The following is a 23,924-nucleotide window of genomic DNA, read 5'->3' on the forward strand; positions in this document are numbered from 1 at the left end:
AAAAAAAAAAAAAAAAAAAAAAAAAAAAAAAAAAAAAAAAAAAAAAAAAAAAAAAAAAAAAAAAAAAAAAAAAAAAAAAAAAAAAAAAAAAAAAAAAAGCAGGAGTTGCAATCCTAGTCTCTGATAAAATAGACTTTAAACCAACAAAGATCGAAAGAGACAAAGAAGGACATTACATAATGGTAAAGGATCAATGCAACAAGAAGAGCTAACGATCCTAAATATATATGCACCCAATACAGGAGCACCCGGATACATAAAGCAAGTTCTTAATGACCTACAAAGAGACTTAGACTCCCACACAATAATAGTGGAAGACTTTAACATTCTGCTGTCAATATTAGACAGATCAAAGAGACAGAAAATTAACAGGGATATCCAGGACTTGAACTGAGACCTGGAACAAGCAAACCTAACAGACATCTACAGAACTCTCCACCCCAAATCCACAGAATATACATTCTTCTCAGCACCACATCACACCTACTCTAAAATTGACCATATAATTGGAAGTAAATCACTCCTCAGCAAATGCAAAACAATGGAAATCATAACAGACAGTCTCTGAGACCACAGTACAATCAAATTAGAACTCAGGATTAAGAAACTAACTCAGAACTGCATAACTTCATGGAAAGTGAACAACTGGCTCTTGAATGTTGACTCAGTAAACAATGAAATGAAGGCAAAAATAAAGATATTCTTCGAAACCAATGAGAATGAAGACAAAATGTACCAGAATCCCTGGGACACATTTAAAGCAGTGTCTAGGGGGAAATTTATAGCAATAAATGCCCACCAGAGAAGTGAGGAAAGATCTAAAATTGACACCCTATCATCAAAATTGAAAGAGTTAGAGGAGCAAGATTAAAAAAAAAAAACTCAAAAGCTAATAGAAGACAAGAAATAACTAAGATCAGAGCAAAACTGAAGGAAATAGAGACACAAGAAACCCTTCAAAAAATCAATAACATTTTTTTGAAAAGATCAACAATAAAGACACACCACTAGCCAGATTAATAAAAAAGAGAGAAGAATAAAATATATGCAATAAAAAATGATAAAGGGGATATCACCACCGATTCCACAGAAATACAAACTACCAACAGAGATTACTACAAACAACTCTATGCACACAAACCAGTAAATCTGGAAGAAATGGATAAATTCTTGGACACTTCCACCCTCCCAAGCCTAAAACAGGAAGAAGTTGAAACCTGGAATAGACCAATAAGAGCTGAAGTTGAGGCAGCAATTAATAGCCTGCCAACAAAAAAAAGCCCAGGTCCAGATGGGTTCACAGTCGAATTCTACCAGACATACAAATAGGAGCTGGTACCACTCCTTCTGAAACTATTCCATATAATACAAAAAGAGGGAATCCTTCCCAAATAATTTTATGAGACCAACATCATTCTGACACCAAAACCTGGCAGAGACTCAACAAAAAAATAAAACTTCAGGCCAATGTCCATGATGAACATTGACACAAAAATCTTCAATAAAATAGTGGCAAACCGATTGCAACAGCACATCAAAAACCTTATCCATCACAATCAAGTAGGCTTCATCCCAGGGATTCAAGGCTGCTTCAACATATGCAAGACTATAAATGTAATCCACCACATAAACAGAACCAAAGACAAAAACCGTATGATTATCTCAATAGCTGCTGAGATGGCCTTTGACAAAATTCTACAGCCCTTTATGCTAAAAACTCTCAATAAACTAAGTATTGATGGAAGGTATCTGAAAATAATAAAACCTATTTATGACAAACCCACAGCAAACATCCTACTGAATGGGCAAAAACTGGAAGCACTCCTTTGAAATCTGGCGCTAGACAAGGATGCCCTCTCTCACCACTCCTATTCAATATATTACTGGAAGTTACAGCCAGAGCAATCAGGCTAGAAAAAAAATAAAGGGTATTCAATTAGGAAAAGAGGAAGCCAAATCGTCTCTATTTGCAGATGACATCATTGTATATTTAGAAGACAATATCATCTCAGCCCAAAATCTCCTTAAACTGATAAGCCACTTCAGCAATGTCTCAGGATACAAAATCAATGTGCAAAAATCACAAGCATTTCTTTACACCAATAACAGACTAAAAGAGAGCCAAATCAAGAGTGAACTCCCATTCACAATTGCTACAAAGAGAATAAAATAACTAGCAATACAACTAACATAGGGTGTAAAGGACCTCTTCAAGGAGAAATACAAACCACCACTCAAGGAAATAAGAAAGGACACAAACAAATGGAGAAACATTCCATACTCATGGTTAGGAAGAATCAATATTGTGAAAATGGCCATACTGCCTAAAGTAATTTATAGATTCAATGCTATCCCCATCAAGCTACCTATGACCCTCTTCACAGAACTGGAAAAAATCACCTTAACTTCATATGGAACCAAAAGAGAGCCAGTATAGCCAAGACAATCCTAAGCAAAAAGAACAAAGCTGGAAGCATCATGATACCTGATTTCAAGCTATACTACAAGCCTACAGTAATCAAAACAGCATGGTAATGGTACCAAAACAGAGATAGGGATTAATGGAACAGAAAAGAGGCCTCAGAAATAATGCCACACATCTAAAGCCATCTGATCTTTGACAAACCTGAGAAAAAAACAAGCAATAGGGAAAGGAGTCCCTGTTTAATAAATGGTGTTGGGAAAACTGGCTCACCATGTGAAGAAAGCAGTAACTGGGCCCGTTCCTCACACCTTATACTAAAATTAACTCCAGACGGATTAAAGACTTAAACATAAGACCTAACACCATAAAAACCCTAGAAGAAAACCTAGGCGAAACCATTCAAGATGTAGGCATAGGAAAGGACTTCATGACTAAAACACCAAAAGCATTGGCAACAAAAGCCAAAATAGACACATGGGATCTAATCAAACTCCAGAGCTTCTGTACAGCAAAAGAAACAGTCATTAGAATGAACTGGCAACTAACAGAATGGGCAAAAAATTTTGCAATCTACCCATTTGGCAAAGGGCTAATATCCAGAATCTACAAAGAACTAAAACAAATTTACAAGAAAGAAACAAACCCATTGAAAAGTGGGCAAAGGACATGAACAGACACTTTTCAAAGGAAGACATATATGAGGCCAACCAACATATGAAAAAATGCCCATCATCACTGGTCATTAGAGAAATGCAAATCAAAACACCTTGAGATACCATCTCACACCAGTTAGAATGGCGATCATTAAAATATCTGGAGACAACAGATGCCGGAACTGGAGAACAAGGAACACTTTTACTCTGTTCGTGGGAGAGTAAATTAGTTCAACCATTGTGGAAGACAGTGTGGCAATTCCTCAGGGATCTAGAAATAGAAATTTCATTTGACCCAGCAATCCCATTACTGGGTATATATACAAAGGATTATAAATTGTTCTATTATAAAAACACATGCACATGTATGTTCACTGTGGCACTATTTACAATAGCAAAGACCTGGAACCAACCCAAATGCCCATCAATGATAGACTGGACAAGAAAAATGTGGCCCATATACACCATGGAATACAATGCAGCTATCAAAAATGATGAGTTTGTGTCCTTTGTAGGGACATGGGTCTAGAAACCATCATTCTCAGCAAACTGACACAAGAACAGAAAATCAAACACTACATGTTCTCACTCATAGGTGGGTGTTGAACAATGAGTATACACGGACACAAGGAGGGGAGTATCACATACTGGGGTCTGTTTGGGGGGACTATGGGAGGGACAGTGGGGGGTAGGGAGGTTGGATGGTTTAACATAGGGAGAAATGCCATACATAGGTGATGGCAGCAAACCACATTGCCATGTATGTACCTATGCAACAATCCTGCATGATCTAAACATATACCCCAGAACCTAAAGTACAATTATATATATATGTATATATATATGTGTGTGTGTATATATATGTATATATATGTGTGTGTGTGTATATATATATATGGGGTATATGTATATATATGTATGGGGTATATGTATACATACATGTATGTGTATACACACACACACACACACACACACACACACATATATATATATAAAGAAACAAAGAAACATTCAAACCTAAACCTGTTTACCTATATACCAATAATAAATAACAACTTTATGGCATTTACAGTTTATTAACTTTTTAATATGAATATCTCATTTTATTATTATCATTTTTTTTTGAGATGGAGTCTCACTCTGTCACCCAGGCTGGAGTGTAGTGGCACAATTTTAGCTCACTGCAACCTCTACCTCCTGGGTTCAAGTGATTCTCCTGCTTAAGCATCCAGAGTAGCTTCAACTACAGGTGCATGCCACGGCATCTAGCCCATTTCTTATTTTTGATCAAAGATTAATACCCTGCTTAACAACACTGCTTACTTACCCAGCACTTGACCTTTAATAATTTTTGCCTGTTTTTTTTTAAACTACCATAAAAAGCATGAAAATTAGCCACCATGCTAGACTTTCAAAGAAGTATGCAAAAATCCCTAAAGGAGATTTCATAAAATGAATTCTCAAACTACTGTGCTATAAGACTATTATCAGACTGTAATTATGAAAAGAACTACATTTATTTGATATAATACCTTATGACTTATTAACTAAATGGAATCATTTGTATTTATATATACCTTATAAATAAAAATACACATTTTGCACATAACATATAACACTTTACACATAACACTCAAGAGATACTCTTTTGATAATTGTTCATAAAGACAGAATAGGTATTACTAAGTTTCCCTTTTGGCCTAGGTTCCAATATGGCTTAGCACAGCATTGTTCTTATTCCTGTTTTGGTTCAAAATTTTGATATTTTGTTCATCATGGATTTGGCTGTATTAATTTTGATTTTCAAAAACACTGTATTAAAATATCATATATCTTGACTACCAAGTTTTTTTGTCATCCTCTTAAATTTTGTGACTGAGAAGTCCCTCACTTGCCTCACCCTAGACACAGCCCTACCTTGGCCAACTCACTGATTCAAAGCAGATATGAGACATGTGAAAAGGAACTTGCCTGCTAAGCCTGGCCAACATCAGCCACCTTCAGCCAACTGGGGTGGTTTGGCATACAGAAAAAACCATCTGATAACTAACACCGACAATTATAGGTCTATACAAATAAGTACTTGGAGTTAATGGGCTCTAAGAGTCATGATTATATTATTCAAAGTTTGCTGCATATCTGGAAAAATTAGAGATTATTGTAGATCATACTCTTGATTTCTAACATTCAGTTCTCCTCCCTATGAAAGGACTATACTTCCTTGCCCCATTGATATCAGGATATCAGGCTTGGCCATATGACTTACTTTACACAATGAAATGTGAGCCAAAGTAAGGTAGCTGGAATTTTAAAAGCCATCAATCAGTTCTGTTGTCATTCTTTCCTTTCTGATTACTGAAGACTAGTATATCCCAGATGGAGTCACTCCTTCAGTGTGGTCCCAGAGCTGAGGCCTACCCTATGATGGGCATGTAACATGAGCATGATTGTATCCTGTTGTCAACCATGAAGATCTGAGAGTTGTTTATTGTGACAAAATAACTTAATGAAAGCTAATGAGACCAAAGGAGTAACTATTGGGAAGAAAAAGGTAAGCCTATCATCATTCAAAGATGATATGATTGTATGCTTGGGAAAACTCAATATTTAACTAAAAATCCCAACAAGCAAAAACATTCACTCAGCTAATAGAGTAAAAATGTAATACCTCCAAATGGCCAGGCGTAGTGGCTAATGCCTGTAATCCCAGCACCCTGGGAAGCCAAGGTAGGTCGATCACTTGAGCTCAGGAGTTCAAGACCAGCCTGGCAAACACGGTGAAACCTCGTCTCTATTAAAACTACAAAAATTAGCCAGGTATGGTGGCACATGACTGTAGTCTCAGCTACCTGGGTGGCTAAGGTGAGTGAATTCCTTCAGCCTAGGAGGCAAAAGTTGCAGTGACCCAAGATCACCCCATTGCACTCAAGCCTGGATGACAGGGCAAGACCCTATCTCAAAAAACAAGCAAAACAAACAAACAAACTAACTAAAATTAATACCTGAAAATCAAGAGTAATAAAGCATACAAATAAGCTCTTTTTAGCTATAACTGAAGATTCCATTAATAACACAGCCACAACAGGCCAGACGCAGTGGCTCATGTCTGTAATCCCAGCACTTTGGGAGGATGAAGTGGGTGGATCACGAGGTCAAGAGATCAAGACCATTCTGGCCAACATGGTGAAACCCCATCTCTACTAAAAATACAAAAGTAGCCGGTGGGCATCTGTAATCTCAGCTACTCGGGAGGCTGAGACAGAGAATTGCTTGAACCTGAGAGGCAGAGTTTGCAGTGAGCCAAGCTTGCACCACTGTACTCCAGCCTGGCAACAAAGCGAGATTCTGTCTCAAAAAAAATAATAATAATTTAATTAACAACAAAAAATATATATATATGGCAACAACAAAGATAAAACGCCTTTGAATAAACTTAAGAGAAATGTGGAAGGCCTAAATGAAAACTTTCAAGTACTACAGAAGAATTTTTTTAAGATGAAAAATGGAATAATAAAATATATGATTGGATAGGAAAAATCCACATCATTAAAATAGCAACCTTCAATAAGCTACTTTATAAATGTAATGTATATTATATTTACAAAATAATTAATATATTAATATATTAATATACATTAATATAAATAATAAGCTTGCCTTTCTATGGAGGGAAGGACTGAAAGAGGATGGGAAAGAGTCTGATTCTAACATAAAAAAGGACAACAGGAATAGAGGCAACCTAGTCTAACAAATACTAAAATATATTGTAAAGTCTCAGTAATTAAAACTGTGTAACACTGATCCAAGAATGCAGACAGATAATTGAGAAGAATAAGTCAAGAGATAAACTCAAATATATTATATATACATGAGTATTTGGGCATTTGATAAAAGAGGTACCTCAAATCAGTTAAGAGTAACAACTAGGTAATAACTGACAAAAAGTAAGTTGGATCCACTACACATCTTGATAAATTCCAAATGTATCAAAGATTTAAAACGGGATCAAAATGTAAAAATTACCAAAAAAAATAGATAAGTCACATATAACCCTGTCGTGAAGAAAGCCTTCTGAATTCAAAATCCAGAGCCATTCAAAGAAAGATAAATTTGACTACAGTAGAAAAAGAAAAGGAAATAAGAGAAAACTTCTGCGTAGTAACGAAAAAATATGCAATAAGTAAAGACAAATGACAAACTGGTGGGAAAATATTGCAGCTTATACCATACGCCTTATCTCCCTAATAATTATAGAGCTCCTATAATTCAAAACAGAAAAGACTAACAACGCAACTGAAAAATAGGGAAAGGATATGAGCACAGTTCACAGAAAAAATAACACAAAGAATCCTTAAACACATGAAAAGATGCTCAGCCTTTCTCACAGTAAGAGAAATATAAATTTAAGCTACACTAAAATATCATTTTAAAACACAAAGCAAAAAACAAAAAATTTCATAACATAGTCTATGGGCAAAGGCACAGGAAATAGGAACTATTAAGTATTCCTGGTTGGAGGGTAAATTAGTGTAACCACTGTGGAAAGCAATTTGGACATTTCTATTAAGTTCCAAATGTATATACCGTACACATTGACTAGCAATTCTACTTCTGAGAATTTATGTCTGCAATATGTTTACATTTTTGTGAAATGACTTAAATGTTCATCAATATAGCACATTTATGCAGAACACTACACAACTATAAGAAAAGAATTAGGATAATAAGAAGGCTCTTTATATTCCAACACAGAAAGACCTTCATGATGTATAAAGTTTAAAAAGGAAGGTACAGAATGATGTATATAGGATAAAACAGGAGGAATACTAAAAATATATATTCACATTTGCTTATAAATCCATATGCAAACTCTAGAAGAATATGCAAGAGGAGGAGAATGAGTACCTACCTAGTTGAGTTGTAAAAGGGAGAAACTGTTAGAAGGGCCAGCTCTGCACTGGAGGATAAAACGTGGAATTTTCACCATATACCTTTTTGAATTTTTAAATTTTTGGCTCTGCAAATGTATTTCATATTCACAAATATAAGAAAGACAGCAACAAAAACTATAAACCAGTTTGCTGTGGGTAATTTAAAGCTAAAGGGCAGTGGTCGAATTACACCGTCTTCAGTAAAAGCTGCCCTTGATGGACACTTGTGTTATAATCAGTAATCCATGGAGAGCAGTCACTCTTTACCACTAGTCTCCTTTGAGGAACATTATCTCATTTCTCCATAAAAAATATCCCCTTCCATTGAAGAAATAAAACAGCTTATCCAAGCATTTCAGTTCAATAGTTTCACCATTAAGAGTACTTCAGTTACTATTCTTCTAAGCACTTTTAAAAAGCTAAAAACTTCATTGAACAGACTGCTCATTATAACATAAAATACAATTTATACATTGATTGAAATGGCTTGATGAGGACCTTAATAATCCTTTGCTTTGAATGAGGAGCTTCAGTATGAGGAAGGAAAAGGCCAACTCAAAACGATAATGCAATGCTGAAAATAGTACTATTAGTTGAACTATCCAGTAGTAAGACATATTTGCTTCATTTTACTGGGCACTTGTCATTTTCTAAAACAGAAGTAATAGGATACTCTCATTAAGTCAGAGAGCAGCCTAGGAGAGCCAGTGTGATAAAATATTAAAGACATAAGGTTTACTGCAAGAGCTGCATCTACATGAACAGAGTTAAAGGGAAGGTTGGAGGACAAATAAAGGAAAGAAAGCAGGACAGTCTGACAGAGGAAACAGCACTCCAGAGTGAAGACCTGGATCTACTTACATTTTCCCATTAACTAGAGTATCAGTTAATCTGACTGGGCAACCATTTCTTGATTTGTAAAATATGGTAATAATAATAATATCTTATATGCTGTGGTAGAGACTCTACTATGTACTCACCAAACCTATTTTTTTTCCTCCTGGGCACACAGCTAAACGACATTTTCCAGGTGCCCTTAGCAGTTAGTTAGATTGGGTCATACAACTGAGCACTGGCCAATGGAATGTGGGTAGTAGTGATATACTTGGGTACCGGGTTGAATCCCTAAAACTTCCTTTGAGACATTTTATGGCTTCTCTTTTCCTTGCCTGCTGCCTGGATTCAGAAGATCCAGAAGATTCTGAGGTCCTAGAAAAATGGGCCTCTAGATCTGTACTGTCCAAAATGGTAGCACTTGAAATGTTGCTAGTTCAAATTGAGATGTACTCTAAGATACACACTGGATTTCAAAGACTTTGCATGCAAAAAAGAATGCAAAATTGTTTATTAATATTTTTATATTAATTACATGTTGAAACAATATTTTGGACAAATTGGATTAAATAAAATATATTATTAAAATTTATTATCTGTTTTTAATTTCTTGATTTAGAACATTTAAAAATCACAAGGATGATTCATTTGTGGCTTGTATTGTATTTGTATTGGACAGGATTGCTTAGGAGGGAAGGAACCTCAGTCCATGAATAACTGTATACAGCAGAGCTCTCCAAATACATTGCTGTGCCACAGGCTAGAATGCACTTGCAACTTCAGGGCTTGACCCTTGTTCTTTAGGAGTCCATTTGAAACTTCCCTGTATACATATCCATCCCAGTTAAGATAAAGGAAAAAGGAATTTGTTTATACCAAGTCAGGGTAAAGGCAATGGGGGAAAGTATCTTATGATATGATGGTGACTATGACCATCATACCTTTAGACACTAGAAACATCTGGTATAATTAGCAAAGAAAACGAGAAAAAGTTGGGAGATAATAAGATCAGCCAAGAATACAGAGCCTTTTTGATACAGACTTTTCCCCATACATGGTAATTAAGACTAAAGTACGGAACTTCTCAGGGAAGCTTCTGTACTCAAATCTGAACCATTCTAACTAGTACTGGCACCTACACTGGCAACACCATACCAGTTCTGGGTAGATATGCTGCATGAACACAACTTTAACCATTGGCACCTGTGCATCCCACATAGTAAGTGTGCCCTCCTTCCAACCAGGGACACTGGGGAAGTTATGCTCAGTGTCACAGAATGATTGAAGTGCAGGAAATGATAATTGGTTGACTATTATATTATCCCTCTATCCTTGTAGTAAGAATCACATTCAGACATATCGCAATATTCATTTTAAGCTAAATATCAATAAATAATCTTATCAAGTAAATACTTCATGGCAATCTGCCAAATGAACAGGTCATGGGTTATGTGTGGGTAACTACTTCTCTAAAAGGCACATTCAAGTATTTTGTTAGCAAGATCACTGCTAAAAATAATCTGTTTATATTTCCTGCTGATAACTCCATGGATCATGCTGATGAAACATGTTAAGTAAGTTTTCCTTCCCTCTTCTGATCTCTCTTTTCTTGAAAGTAAAGACAGTCTAACTGGATCAAGCACAAAGATCCTGAAAAAAAGAATCAAAATCTGAGTTTTTGGATATTTCTTAGACATATCAATTACAATTAAACTTTTATCAATAAGAGATATAGATATATTGTTTTGGTACATACAAATACAAATTCTTACTGCAAAGCTTTAAAAAGCTTTTTATTTATTTATTTTTTTTTGGTGATGGAGTCTTGCTCTGCCAGCCAGGCTGCAGTGCAGTGGCGCAATCTCAACTCACTGCAACCTCCACCTCCCAGGTTCAAATGACTCTCTCACCTCAGCCTCCCAAGTAGCTGGGACCACAGGCGTCCCCCACCACACCTGGCTAATTTCTTGTATTTTTAGTAGAAATGAGGCTTCACTGTGTCAGCCAGGATGGTCTCAATCTCCTGAACTCATGATCCACCCACCTCAGCCTCCCAAAGTGCTGGGATTATAGGCGTGAGCCACTGTGCCCGGCCAGCTTTAGCTTTTTTAATCAGGTACATATGTACATACTTAACAAGTTCTACTCCTAATAATAGGTCTTTGGTATGAATGAGTATTCATCAACTAAAATTGTGAACTTTTTTAGGTTAAAAATCATGTAACAATACTGTGTCTAATCTTACTCTCTTTTTAAAGTGACTAATGCTTAGAAAATTAAACATGTAAAATATATAATAATATTCAGTATCATTTTTAGTTTTATAATAAATACATAATACCAATAAGATTGATAATAAATGTTATGTAATAATATTTCAACTATCAAGTAATACATTAAGTGATATTTATTTATTACGGTATCAAAAATGTTGTCCAAGTTTTATTCTGAGCATCAATAAAACTGCTTTGTATTATCCATCATATTTATCTTCTAAGCAGTCTAAATTATAATACAGAAAAATCTGTCTACATAAGACTATAATCAAACATCATCCAAAAACTGAAGCAGGGAGCAGAACAACTTTCCTAATTGTATAAAGAATGACATCCAAGGCTGGGCACAGTGGCTTATGCCTATTATCCCAGAACTCTGGGAGGCCAAGGCAGTAGGATTGGGATGATTTCATCAAGGGGCATAGCAATCCTAAACGTTAATTCACCTAATGAGAAATCTTCAAAATACATAACACAAAAACAGAACTTCAAGGAGAAACAGACAAATTCACAATTACAATTGGAGATTTTAATGACTCCTTTTCAATAATTGATTGGGAAAATATATATATAAAGTCACTAATGGCATAGAGAGAAGATTTGAACAACATTAGCAACCAACTTGACCTACTGACAGTTTAGGTCAATTAGGAGAGTCAACTAAAACAGTAGAATATATATTTGTTTCAAGTGTCCATGGAACATTTACCAAGATAGATTATGATCCTAAAACAAGTTCAATAAATTTTAAGAGATTCAACTTATTAAAAATACGTTCTCTGACCACAACTGAATTATAGACTTTTGGAAAATCCCCAAATATTTAGACAATAAATAATGCACTTCTAAATAATCCATGAGTCAAAAAGAAGTCAAAATGTAAATGAGAAAGCATTCTAAATGAATGAAAATAAACATACAACATGAGAATCTCACTAAAAGCAGTACTTTGGAGATAATTTATAAACACCTATATAAAATTATAAATTATAAACACCTATAAATTATAAACACCTATATAAAAATGAGGAAAGGTTTCAAATCGATGACTTCAGATTTCACTCTAGAAAACTGGAGAAAGAACACTAAGATAGTATGCACAGAGAAACCCTAACACTGTGACACACATTCGATTATTGGCAAGCTATCCAGAGGATGAACTTTCTCAAAGATAACCCAAATCCTGCTAAATATCAGCTCTCAGCCACTGAGGATGTATGCCCACAGTCTCCGGATCTCATAAACACCGTAGGCAGCACTTGGCAAAAACAGTAAGTTCTTTTTAAGAGACCAAAGAAGTTAAGAATTGAAAGAAGGACTTAACACATGCATACTGGATTTATTCACAGGAAGTAACCCTGAATGATCTACCTTTTGACTAGATAGCTCTCATACTTTAATTATCCAAGTATTTTTGGTTCATATTACTATTTCCGGGCACTTAAGACTAATCTTTCATTAATATGAGTTAATGCTCATTAAACAACTAGGTTGAGCTATACGAAATTGCCATTTTTATATGTAAAAATTGTCAAATATTGGCAATTTCATATGGTTCAAGCTAATATTTCCTGAGGTTGCAATATGTTAATGTGTTAGATGAGCAATAATATTGCAGCTTTTCAAGTATATTAAAGTGACATTAACATACAACAGTAGAATAATATTCTTTTCAACTTTTATTTTTTAATCTCACACCATGACCCTTGTCTCCAGAAAATCTTTCCTCGCCAAAGGCACAATTTAACATTCGATAATATCTAATAGGCCACTCCCAAATCCCCTTAGACATCCTTCTAAGAACCCCCAAGGGCTTCATGTGATCATATAATATACATATACATATACACATGTACACACATGTGTATGTGTGTACATTTCAAGATATTAAAAATGAAGTTTTTGTTCCTGAGAAATTTATCCAAAGTTATGCACCATCAGTGAATCTCAATTTAAGAACCTGACATGCAAAAAAGAACCATCAAAGTATAAATTTAGTTGCAACTCCCTATTCATTTTACACATAGAATCCTTAAAAGTGATCAGCTTTCTAAGTATGTGTTAAGTCATTCTAATTACAAAACCTTATTTACATATGTTTTAGGAATATGTCTGTCATGTGATATGAGCTTTGAATAAATGCTGGATTAAATAACCCACTCAGGTAGAAGTTCAAAAGCATCACTTACAGCATTCACACACTTATTATACAGCAGTTACATACTTATTTTATGTGCCAGACACTTGAAGCCAAAACTAAATTTGATACTCTACAATACAGGTTAACATTGGGGTAAGGAGAATAGCAATACTGCAGCAATTTAAGTTAATTACACTGATATGGGCACAAACAGTAGTTTAAGTGAGTTTATTTGGAAAACAGTAGTGTTGATTTTCATCTTAGTCTTAAAATAAAACCCAGACTCTATTAGGCAGTTTAAAAATATAAGAAAACCATATGTTCTGGAAAATACTAAGAGGCTTAACATTTTCTCCCACTGTTTCCCACAAATACAAAAGCCTGCCTTTTGGAAAAAGAGTAAGGAAAATTAAACAGAAAAAGGGAAGGTAAATTTTAAAGAGACATTTTACCACATGCCAGATAAATCACACTTTGTGATTTATCAGTCTCCCTTATGCCCTAGAATTTAAGTGAACTTAGGTAACAACAATACAAAGACTTTCACTGGCATATTGTCTAGCTAGGGAGTGAAGCACTATCCACCAGCAGTGCACAGTGCTGTGTGCAGGAGAGAAGCTTGAGACTCTCATGCCCAACTCTGAAGCTGAACAGTTTAATGACTTCTGTCAGTCTTATAAAGAATGCCACATAAACAATAGCCTACCTGAACTGCATGGCAAGAGGTCCAAAATGCGGTGTGATCCTAAACGGGCTGCTGTAACTTCATGTCCCTCAGCCAAGCCATTTGCTTCTTCTGTCAGCTACTCCACCACCAACCAACAGGTTGAAAGCAGAGCAGAGAAAGCCCAGATCTTGTAACTCAAGTCGATTTGGTTTTTAATCAGCTGTCACTGGTTAACCAGCTTTACAAACAGAGAATCTAAAATACAACATATGACTTTCTTTCCATACCTGAACACTTAAGGGCTTTAGGTCTAACTGCCTAGAGGCTTGTTATGAACTATACTATAGTTAAGGTTTCAAATCCTCAGTCACTCAGCTCCCAGACTGCTAAGTGGAATTTCATTCCACATGTGCCCTCACAATTAACGGGGTTATTTTAGGCACTGACCTAAGTTCTCAGAGAATGTAAGCTGATGGCAAAGGGGTGTCTAATGTGTCAGTTGCTTGGTTACAATAGAAAGCTCAGATGTAAAGCTTACAATCGGTGTGCAGTGCTTCCTCAACACCTCACAACATGGGGTGTAGTTTACTTTAGCTGACGAAACACTGAAGTTATACACCTATCTTTAAATACCCACAGAGAGCTTAGACTCTTCACAAATAAACATAGAACTATTATAGTTTTGTTAGAGACGTGGATTCTTAGGGAGTATAGAATTCAAGAGGGGCATGCAAGTGACTTGCACAGCTGTTTTATGGAGCGATTTCAAATTCTGACTGGCAGTATCCATTCACATAGTGCATCATTTCCCAGGAAGTCCTAGTAAAAGGAAACTAACTGCCCAGGATCCCAACAAGAATATTCACTCCCTTCCAGGGCATTATAGAGAAAACTATAAATAAAAGAATGCCCTAAGCATTTTTCATAATTATAAAACTTAGTTCTCCTTTACAATTTGACACATAGCTACTAAAGCATGCTACCTCTAATAAAGTACCCCACCTACTGGCTACTGTAACTGTTTTGTAGAAAAGAAAAGAAATTAGCAAAAAATAAACAGTAGAAGGAAAATACATAGGGCCTCCTTACGATGTGAGTTCCTCCATGCCAGCACAGAGCATTCTGAATCCTGGAAGTAAGACAGGATAAATTCACAAATCTTCCAAATTTGTCATTAACACCCTACTCAGTGTTTCCACAAAAGTCAGAACTCCAGGAGAGAGTCTGGATTTCCAGGAAGGGGTGGGCATAGCTAGATATAAGGAAGAATTTCCTGGGTTGGAGATTTGCTGAGAACTACTTGCAGAAAGGATGAGTCAAACCTCGTTATGAGAGAAGTTTAAATAAAAGGGTAAATAAATCTGTTGGGAATGGATAGCAGTGGTCTCCTGAAAGAAAAAGCACCAAAATGGATAAAGTCTGAAAGTCCCTTCTCTTTCCTTGGCTATCACTCTCTCAAACTTCCTGACAGTCAGTTCAGTGGCCTCCTCCTCTGGAAGCCTCATGATTCTCCTGGCCTCATGTAATGCCCCCTCCTCAGTGCTCCCAGGCTTTGCCTCTGCCTGACATCTTAATGTTCTCTTTACCTCCCTCACTCCCAACTAAGAAAATTGTATTTGGCTGTTGCTATGTCAGGGTCATCTCTGCAGAGCTGGTTTAAAACAGCACTGGGCCCTTAACAAATGTCAATGAATGCTTGCTAAATGAATGAATTCTGGAACGTTTTAGAATCAATGGAGCATAGGTAGCTTGCTTCTGGGTTCAGCAAGCTATCCCCACCCAACCCCCAGTTTCCCAAGGTATTGTTAGTTCAGAGTGACCAGCAGCCCTGAGGTGACATAATTCATTATAAAACACATTACGAAACTCAATGAATATTTGATGAAGGAACAAACAAATGATCCAATCGCATATCAAATCTTTTAATTAAGAGTGTGCCTTATGCCAGGTGTGGTAGCTCACACCTGTAATCCCAGCACTTTGGGAGGCTGAGGGAGGAGGATTGCTTGAGCCCTGGAGTACAACGCCAGCCTGAGCAACATGGTGAAAACTTGTCTCCACAAAAAATTAAAATAAAAAATTAGCCAGGTATAGTGGCATAAGCCTGTAGTCCCAGCCACTTGGAAGGCTGAGGTGGGAGGATTGCCCAAGCCCTGGAAGTCATGGCTGCAATGTGCTGTGATTGTACCAGTGTACTCCAGCCTGGGTGACAGAGAGAGACCCTGTCTCAAAAAAAACCCAAAAAACAAGCAAACAAAGAGTGTGCCTTACAGCCCATTCCCACTCCCAATCTTAAGCCAGGTTTGCTCCAGTCACTTATGACAATAAATAAGAATCTAACTTCCCCAAGCCAAAAGGCTTTTACACACACTTCCTTCTCAGACATACAGTTACCCTTTTTCTCCACCACCACAGTTCCCACTTTCCACATGCTGAGGTTCTTCCATTTGTGATAATAATATAGAAAGGGAAGACACATCCCACAGTCAAAGTGAATTCACAATGTGGATTAATCACAGATTCTAATGGTGGCATTGCATTTGTATGTGTTTCTTCAACACCAGTTTGACATAAACTGGTGGCATTTTAACCTTTAAATTATTTGAATATCCTTCAAGAATAAGAAAAAGGCATATTTTCTAATAGGAGTGGCAAAAGTATTTGGACCACTAGAATATCTCTCAGGAGTTATTTTTTTCCTCACTAGATTTTATCCACATTAGATAGCATAGCCCATGGAGATATTTTTTTAAGAGAGAGAGAGAGATAATACCAGTTCTGTGGTCATTTATATCCTGGCAGGGGAAAAAAAAGGAACTTGTACTTCACAGGGTCCTATTTTTAATTCTCATTTAAATAGCTGTCAGCTCTTGCCAGCACAAAAAAAGAAAGATGACAAAATAAAGACAAGATTTTCTGACCAGAACCAAGTATTAACATTAGTCTGGAAAGCTATGCTTATTTGAAAATGTACATATTCCTAAGAGAATTAAAGAAAAATCCAAACATAATTTTCCATAAGTCTGCCACACACCAAAAGTTATGTGATGTGTGTGTGTGTGTGTATCCAAATGCCTCTCTCTCTCTCTCTCTCTCTCTCTCTCCATAAATAAAATAGAGGCATTTCTCAAAGTTAACCATAACGAGGTTTCTTCTAAGATTCCTATAAGGGAAATCTATTTCTTTAATAGCTCTTATTGTGAAATATATCCATTCATTTAAATATAATTTGTTTATTTTATAAACATTATATGTTATATATTAGGCTTTGTGCTCAGCTCTCAGAATTTAATAAACAAAAAGAACATGGTCCCTGTCCTACAGGAACTTAGAATCTAGGCGGGGAGAGAGAGCGAAAAGTAAATAATTACAATGTAGTGTGAGAAGCACAGTGATATCTACAGAGTATGTCAAGAGAACAGGAAAAAGAGGAGGGACACCTCACTCAGAAAAAGACAGAGAGGCCAATTAAAGGATGTGAGGCAAAGCTGAATTCTAAAGACCAAGTAAGAGAGAGCCAGACATTGGCAAAGGGAGAAAGCATACAAGGAAGAAAAGGCATCACATGAGATGTAGAAGAATAGCATGAGGCACTTCTGCTGAGGGGGCTGAAATACCACAGTGTGAGAAGAGCTTAGTTTGCAAGGGTGGGAATAAGTAGAGAGGCAAGAGAATAACTAGAGAGTAGAGAGTAAGATAACCTCTCACACTTCAGGATAGCCCAGAAGAAGGGATTTTTAGGATCACAGCTTGCATGGATCTTAATCCTGAGGGACTTCTACAGGCCTTTTATGGTGGAGAACTTCAATTAAAACGATTTAATTAAATCATGATTTAGTTTTCCACTTGAGTCATGAATCACTGCAGATAAAATCAATTGTTGTTATATAAAAATTACATAGTTGATGTTTGAGATTGTGCTATACAAAATTCGCACAACCTATTATGGGTGTTGGTATAAACATAAGATTAATTTTTGAAAGCAAACTTACTATCTTTTAAGGCAATGATTCAGAATCACAAAGTCACTGGAGTTGGAAATATTCTGGTTCAATTTCCTCATGAAGTAAAGGAGGAAATCAAGGTCTGGAGAGGTTGTCATGTGCTCCAGTCATATGCTGGAAAGGGGTAGCCCCTGAACAAGGACAGAAGTCTCTGAGTATCCCACATCACACATTGCCTGCCTTCAGTATCTGATGCAGGGAGGATATCTACATAACATATGTAATTTTATTCTATGGGTTATAGAGAGCCATTTTTGGTTTTTAAGTACAGTACCGAAACTTTGAGTGAGATTTGTATTTTAGAGAGATCTTTGCCTGTTTTGATAGAAGAGTGAGAATAGAGGTCTTTTCAATAACTCAGACAAATTATAACATATCTAAGCAAAGGCAGTGGGGATGGAAAGGAGTGAACAAACTATACAATATACAGAGATATAATAGACATAATTTGGTAACCAGTTGGACATTGTGGGTGAGGATGCATAGAAATTAGAATAAATAACTTCTCATTTCTTGGCATGGGTAATTGATTAAACCAGAAGGAAGCATCTGGTGGGATACACGTGAAGCAATTAGGGAGAAGGGAGATTCCACCCCGCTTTTGAGATGATCAGAATTAATCTGAAATTGATGGGGTGACAGATGCCACAGCCAGATCACCTTACTACTCTTGGGATAATAAATGTCTTTCCTGGTATTTGAGGTAGCTTGTGTTACGTTTGTTTCTCCCAGAGACATGGACATAAAATTATCATCACTATTCCCTATACTATTGCAATTTAACAGTATCTTAAATTGCCAATTTATATTATTTCTTGATTTTTCCTTCTGACTCTAGCAGACTAGCCTATATAGACCAACCACCTCACTGAGAACAACTAGACAAGCTGGACAAATAACAGTGAGTATAGAGTAAATATCTTCATAGAGAATGCAAATTTAGAGAAGTAAGCTATTTGGCACCATTTCCCCCCTCAAGGCCTTTACAGAGGTTGAGAAGCTAAGCTGAACTTCTAGCAGTTTTCAGTGCTGTAGGGACAAAAACTGGAGCTCAGAACCCCTCAAGGAGAAGAGGCCCTGGTAAAAACCTAGGCTTTCAGAAGGACCTCTAAAGGACCACTTCAAAGGAGTAAAGGTAAACTAGAAATAGACCAGTCCTCACAAGATGAATCCAGCAATAAATAAAAGTAATACATCCACGTTGAATTGATTCATTGCAGGAAAGTTAGATCAGTTTCACATTTGAAAAAGAAATTTAAAAAAATTATATGATGATCTGAACATATTCATTTTTAAAAAGTGTTTTATAAAAAGGCAACATTCACAGATCAACCTCATAAACTTAAGTTGAGCAAAAGAAGCCAGATGCAAAAGAATATATGTGGCATGATTATATTTATCTGAAACACAAGATCAGGCAAACTGTTATTTAGAAATGCTTACATGGGCAGTAAGACTGTAAAAAGCAAGGAAATGACGATCACTAAATCAAAAAGTTTATTACTTAGCAAGGGCCAAAAAGTATTCCATGTACTCTATTCTGATCAAGAGTTTATATTTTCCTTTCTCTGACAAAGTTCTATTTATTTTTCTCTGACAAAGTTCTATTTATTTTTTAATTTAGGTGGTTACAGGTCAGGTGCTTGTTTTAAAATTTTTTTAATTAAAAACATTTTATATATACACATATCACATATATAGTAATTTAAAAACATGAGAAAGGGGCTGAGCATGGTGGCTCATGCCTGTAATCCCAGCACTTTGAGAGACTTGAAGTGGAAGTACTGCTTGAAGCCAGGAGTTCAAGAACAGCCTCAACAACATAGAGAGACATCATCTCTGTATAAATTTTTAAAAATCAGCTAGACATAGTGGCATATGCCTAGAGTCCTAGCTACTTGGGAGGCTGAGGCAAGACGATCACTTAAGCCCAGGAATTTGAGACTGTAGTGAGCTATGGGCACACCACTGTACTCAGCCTGGGTAAAAGAGTGAGACTGCATCTCTAAAAATTAATCAATCAATTATGAAAAAGGGAATGCATATCGAAAGAAATAAAGGAAGAACTGGACAGTAAAAAATATTATATTCTAAATGTAAAGACTCAAGATTACGGAAATGTCAAGTCTTCCTAAATTCATCTCTAAATGTAACATTATCCTAATAAAAACACCAAAAATATTGTATTTGGTACTAGACAAGCTGATTACAAAATTTTAATGGAAAAATAAGGTATAAAAACACAAAACTGGAGGATTCCTGGGCAAGATGGCCAAATAGGAACAGCTGTAGTTGGCAACTCCCAACAAGACCAACACAGAAGGTGGGTGATTTCTGTATTTCCAACTGAGGTACGTGGCTGATCTCTTTGGGACTGGTTAGACAGTGGGTGCACCCCACAGAGGGTGAGCAGAAGCAGGGTGGGGCATCACCTCATAAGGAAAGCACAAGGGGTCAGGGAACTCCCTCCCCTAGCCAAGAGAAGCCAAGAGTGAGGGATGGTATACTCCAGCTCAGATACTACACTTTTCCCACAGTCTTTGCAACCTGCAGACCAGGAGATTCCCTTGGATGCCTACACCACCAGAGCCCTGGGCTTCAAGCACAAAACTGGGCAGCTGTTTGGGCAGACACTGAGCTAGACACATAGTTTTTTTTCCCCCATATCTCAGTGGTGTCTGGAATGCCAGCGAGACAGAACTGTTTACTCCCCTGGAAAGGGGGCTGAAGCCAGGGAGCTAAGAGATCTTGCTCAGTAGCTCCCATCCCCATGGAGCCCAACAAGCTAAGATCCACTGACTTGAAATTCTGGCTGCCAGCACAGCAGTCTGAAGTTGACTTGGGATGTTCCAGCTTGGTGGGGGGAGGGGCTTCTGCCATTATTGAGGCTTGAGTAGGTGGGTTTTCCTCTCACAGTGTAAACAAAGCCACCAGGAAGTTCAGACTGGGCAGAACCCACCACAGCTCAGAAAAACTGCTGTAGCCAGACTGCCTCTCTAGATTTCTCCTCTTTGGGCAGGACATCTCTGAAAGAAAGGCAGCAGCCCCAGTCAGGGGCTTATAGATAAAACTCCCATCTCCCTGGAAAAAAGCACCTAGTGGAAGGAGCTCCTGTGGGCACAGCTTCAGCAGACTTCAATGTTCTTGCCTGTCAGCTCTGAAGAGAGCACCAGATCTCCCAGCACAGCACTTGAGCTCTACTAAGGGACAGACTGCCTCCTCAAGTGGGTCCCTGACCCCCATGCCTCTGATGAGGAGACGCCTCCCAACAGATGTCGACGGACACCCAATACAGGAGAACTTCTGCTAGCATCTGGCAAGTGCCCCTCTGGGATGAAGCTTCCAGAGGAAGGAGCAGGCAGCAATCTTTGCTGTTCTGCAGCCTCCGCTGGTGATACTTAGGCAAATAGGGTCCGGAGTGGACCACTAGCAAACTCCAGCAGACCTGCACAAGAGGGTCCTGACTGTTAGAAGGAAAACTAATAAACAGAAAGCGATAGCATCAATATCAACAAAAAGGATGACCACACAAAAACGCCATCTGAAGGTCACCAACATCAAAGACCAAGGTAGATAAATCCACGAAGATGAAGAAAAACCAGCACAAAAAGGCTGAAAATTCCAAAAAACAGAATGCCTCTTCTCCTTTAAAGGATCACAACTCCTTGCCAGCAAGGGCAAAAAACTGGGCAAAGAATGAGATTGATGAATTGACAGAAGTTGGCTTCAGAAGGTATGTAATAAACTCCTTATAGTTAAAACAGCATGTTCTAACCCAATGCAAGGAAGCTAAGACCCTTGATAAAAGGTTATAGGAACAGCTAAATTAGAATAACCAGTTTAAAGATGAACATACGGGAGATGGATCCAAGATGGCCAATTAGGAGCAGCTCAGGATTGCAGCTCCCAGCGAAAGTGCGGAGGATGAGTGTACACCGCATTTCCAGATGGATTTTTATTAACCACAAACCAGGAGATTCCCAGGCGGAGGAGCCCCATGGGTCACCAGCGCAGCTGTTTTGGCCAGCTCAGCTGTTTTGGCCAGTGCGGCTGTTTTAGCCACCACCCCAGCGTGGCGGTTCTCCGTACAAAATACATGGGTCCAGGTGCGGTATTAGCTGGCAATTGGAGCTCCTGGGAGATAGGGTCACCCATTCAACAGATTAAAAAGGGGACTGAAACAGGGAGCCAGGCCAGGAGATTCCGGGGCAAAAAAAGCGCCATGAATCTCAGTGCAGCTGTTTCAGCTGGTGCAGTGGGTCGCCGCACAGGAAATCACACAGATGCCGGGTGCCTTTTCAACAGGTGACTGGAACACCTGGGAGACAGAGTCAACCATTCAACTAAAAAAAAAAAAAGGGGGGGGTGCTCTGAGTCAGGGAGCTAGGTGATCAGGCTTGGCTGGTCCACCCCTGCAAAAAAATCAGCAATCAGAAACACTCTGGATTGAGAGTTTCACAGCAAGCACAGCTGAACCTTGGACAGTCCAGCTCTGTGAGGGAGGGGCGTCCGCCATTACTGAGGCAGTCCATCACTATGGAGCTAATTTGCCATTGCTGAGGCAGCCCGCCTTTGCCAAAGCAGCCCGCCATTACAGAGAGAGGCCACCGTTACAGAGGTGGGCCACCATTGCCAAGGCAGTTCTAACTATATCCGTATAAACAGGACTGCAGGGAAGTTCACACAGCAGCTGGATGGAGCCCACAGCAGCTCAGCAAAGCATCTGCTGGCAGACAGTGACTAGCCTGCCTCCTCACTGGGCAGGGAAACCCTGAAAAAAGGCAGCAGCACAACAGAAACTCATAAATAAAGCCCTAACTCCCCAGGACAGAGCACCTGGGAAAAAAAAGGGGGTGGTGGTTTATGAGTTCTACCGCAGCAGACTTAAAAGTACCTGCCCAGCAGCTCTGAATGAACAATGAAGCTCACAGCTCAGCACTTGAGCTCCTATAAAGGACAGACTATCTCCTCAAACAGCTCCCTGACCCCCGTATATCCAAAGAGCCACTGCATAAAGGAGAGCTCAGATTGACATCTGGCGGGTATCCTTCTGGGACAAAGATAGCAGAAGAAGAAACTGACAGCAACCCTTAGTGTTGTGCAGCCACTGCAGGTGATACCCAGGCAAGCAGGGCCTGGAGTGGACCTCAGCAGTCCTACAGCAGAGTGGCCTGACTGTTAGAAGGAAAACTAAGAAACAGAAAGAAATAACTTAATCATCAACAAACTGGACGTCCACTCAGAGACCCAATCTGAAAGTCAACAACTACAAAGATGACAGGTGGACAAATCTACAAAGACAGGAAGGAACCAGTGCAAAAAGGATGAAAGCACCCCAAACCAGAATGCCTCTCCTCCTACAAGGGATCACAACTCCTCACCAGTAAGGGAACAAGGCTGGATGGAGAATGACTGTGATGAATTGACAGAATCAGGCTTCAGAAGGTGGGTAATAAGAAACTTCTGTGAGCTAAAAGAACACCTTCTAACCCAAGGCAAAGAAACTAAGAACGCTGAAATAAGATTTGATGAAATGTTAACAAGAATAAACAACTTAAAGAGGAATATAAGTGAATTGATGGAGCTGAAAAACACAACACAAGAACTTCACAAAGCAAATACAAGTTTCAACAGCCAAATTGACCAAGCAGAAGAAAGGATATCAGAGGTTGAAGATCAACTCAATGAAACAAAACGAGACGGCAAGATTAGAGAAAAAAGGGTAAAAAGGAATGAACAAAGCCTCCAAGACTATGTGAAAAGACCTAATCTACGTTTGATAGGTGTACCTGAATGTAACAAAGAGAATGAATCCAAGCTGGAAAATACTCTTCAGGATATCATCCAGGAGAACGTCCCCAACCTAGCAAGGCAGGCCAATATTGAAGTCCAGGAAATACAAAGAACACCACAAAGATATTCCTCAAGAAGAGCAACCCCAAGGCACATAATCATCAGATTCACCAGGGTGGAAATGAAGGAGAAAATGCTAAG

General features: G+C 38.0%; 1 protein-coding gene across 3 annotated transcripts in view; it reads right to left on the minus strand.

Annotated features, from left to right (window-relative positions):
• AKAP6 (A-kinase anchoring protein 6) overlaps positions 1–23,924 on the minus strand; it is a 685,039-nt gene that overhangs the window by 329,701 nt on the left and 331,414 nt on the right. Inside the window, exon 1 of one of the 3 annotated variants that reach the window (XM_032242691.1) lies at positions 13,966–14,765. The exons of the other annotated variants lie outside the window; for them this stretch is intronic. The gene's annotated coding sequence lies outside the window, so the exon portion shown is untranslated. Of the gene's footprint in view, positions 1–13,965; positions 14,766–23,924 lie in introns of those variants that run through there. 3 annotated transcript variants of the gene reach the window in all.

Source organism: Sapajus apella, unplaced genomic scaffold (assembly GCF_009761245.1).
Source record: "Sapajus apella isolate SASKATOON/1434 unplaced genomic scaffold, GSC_monkey_1.0 scaffold50, whole genome shotgun sequence".
In the NCBI taxonomy this organism is placed as follows: domain Eukaryota; kingdom Metazoa; phylum Chordata; class Mammalia; order Primates; family Cebidae; genus Sapajus; species Sapajus apella.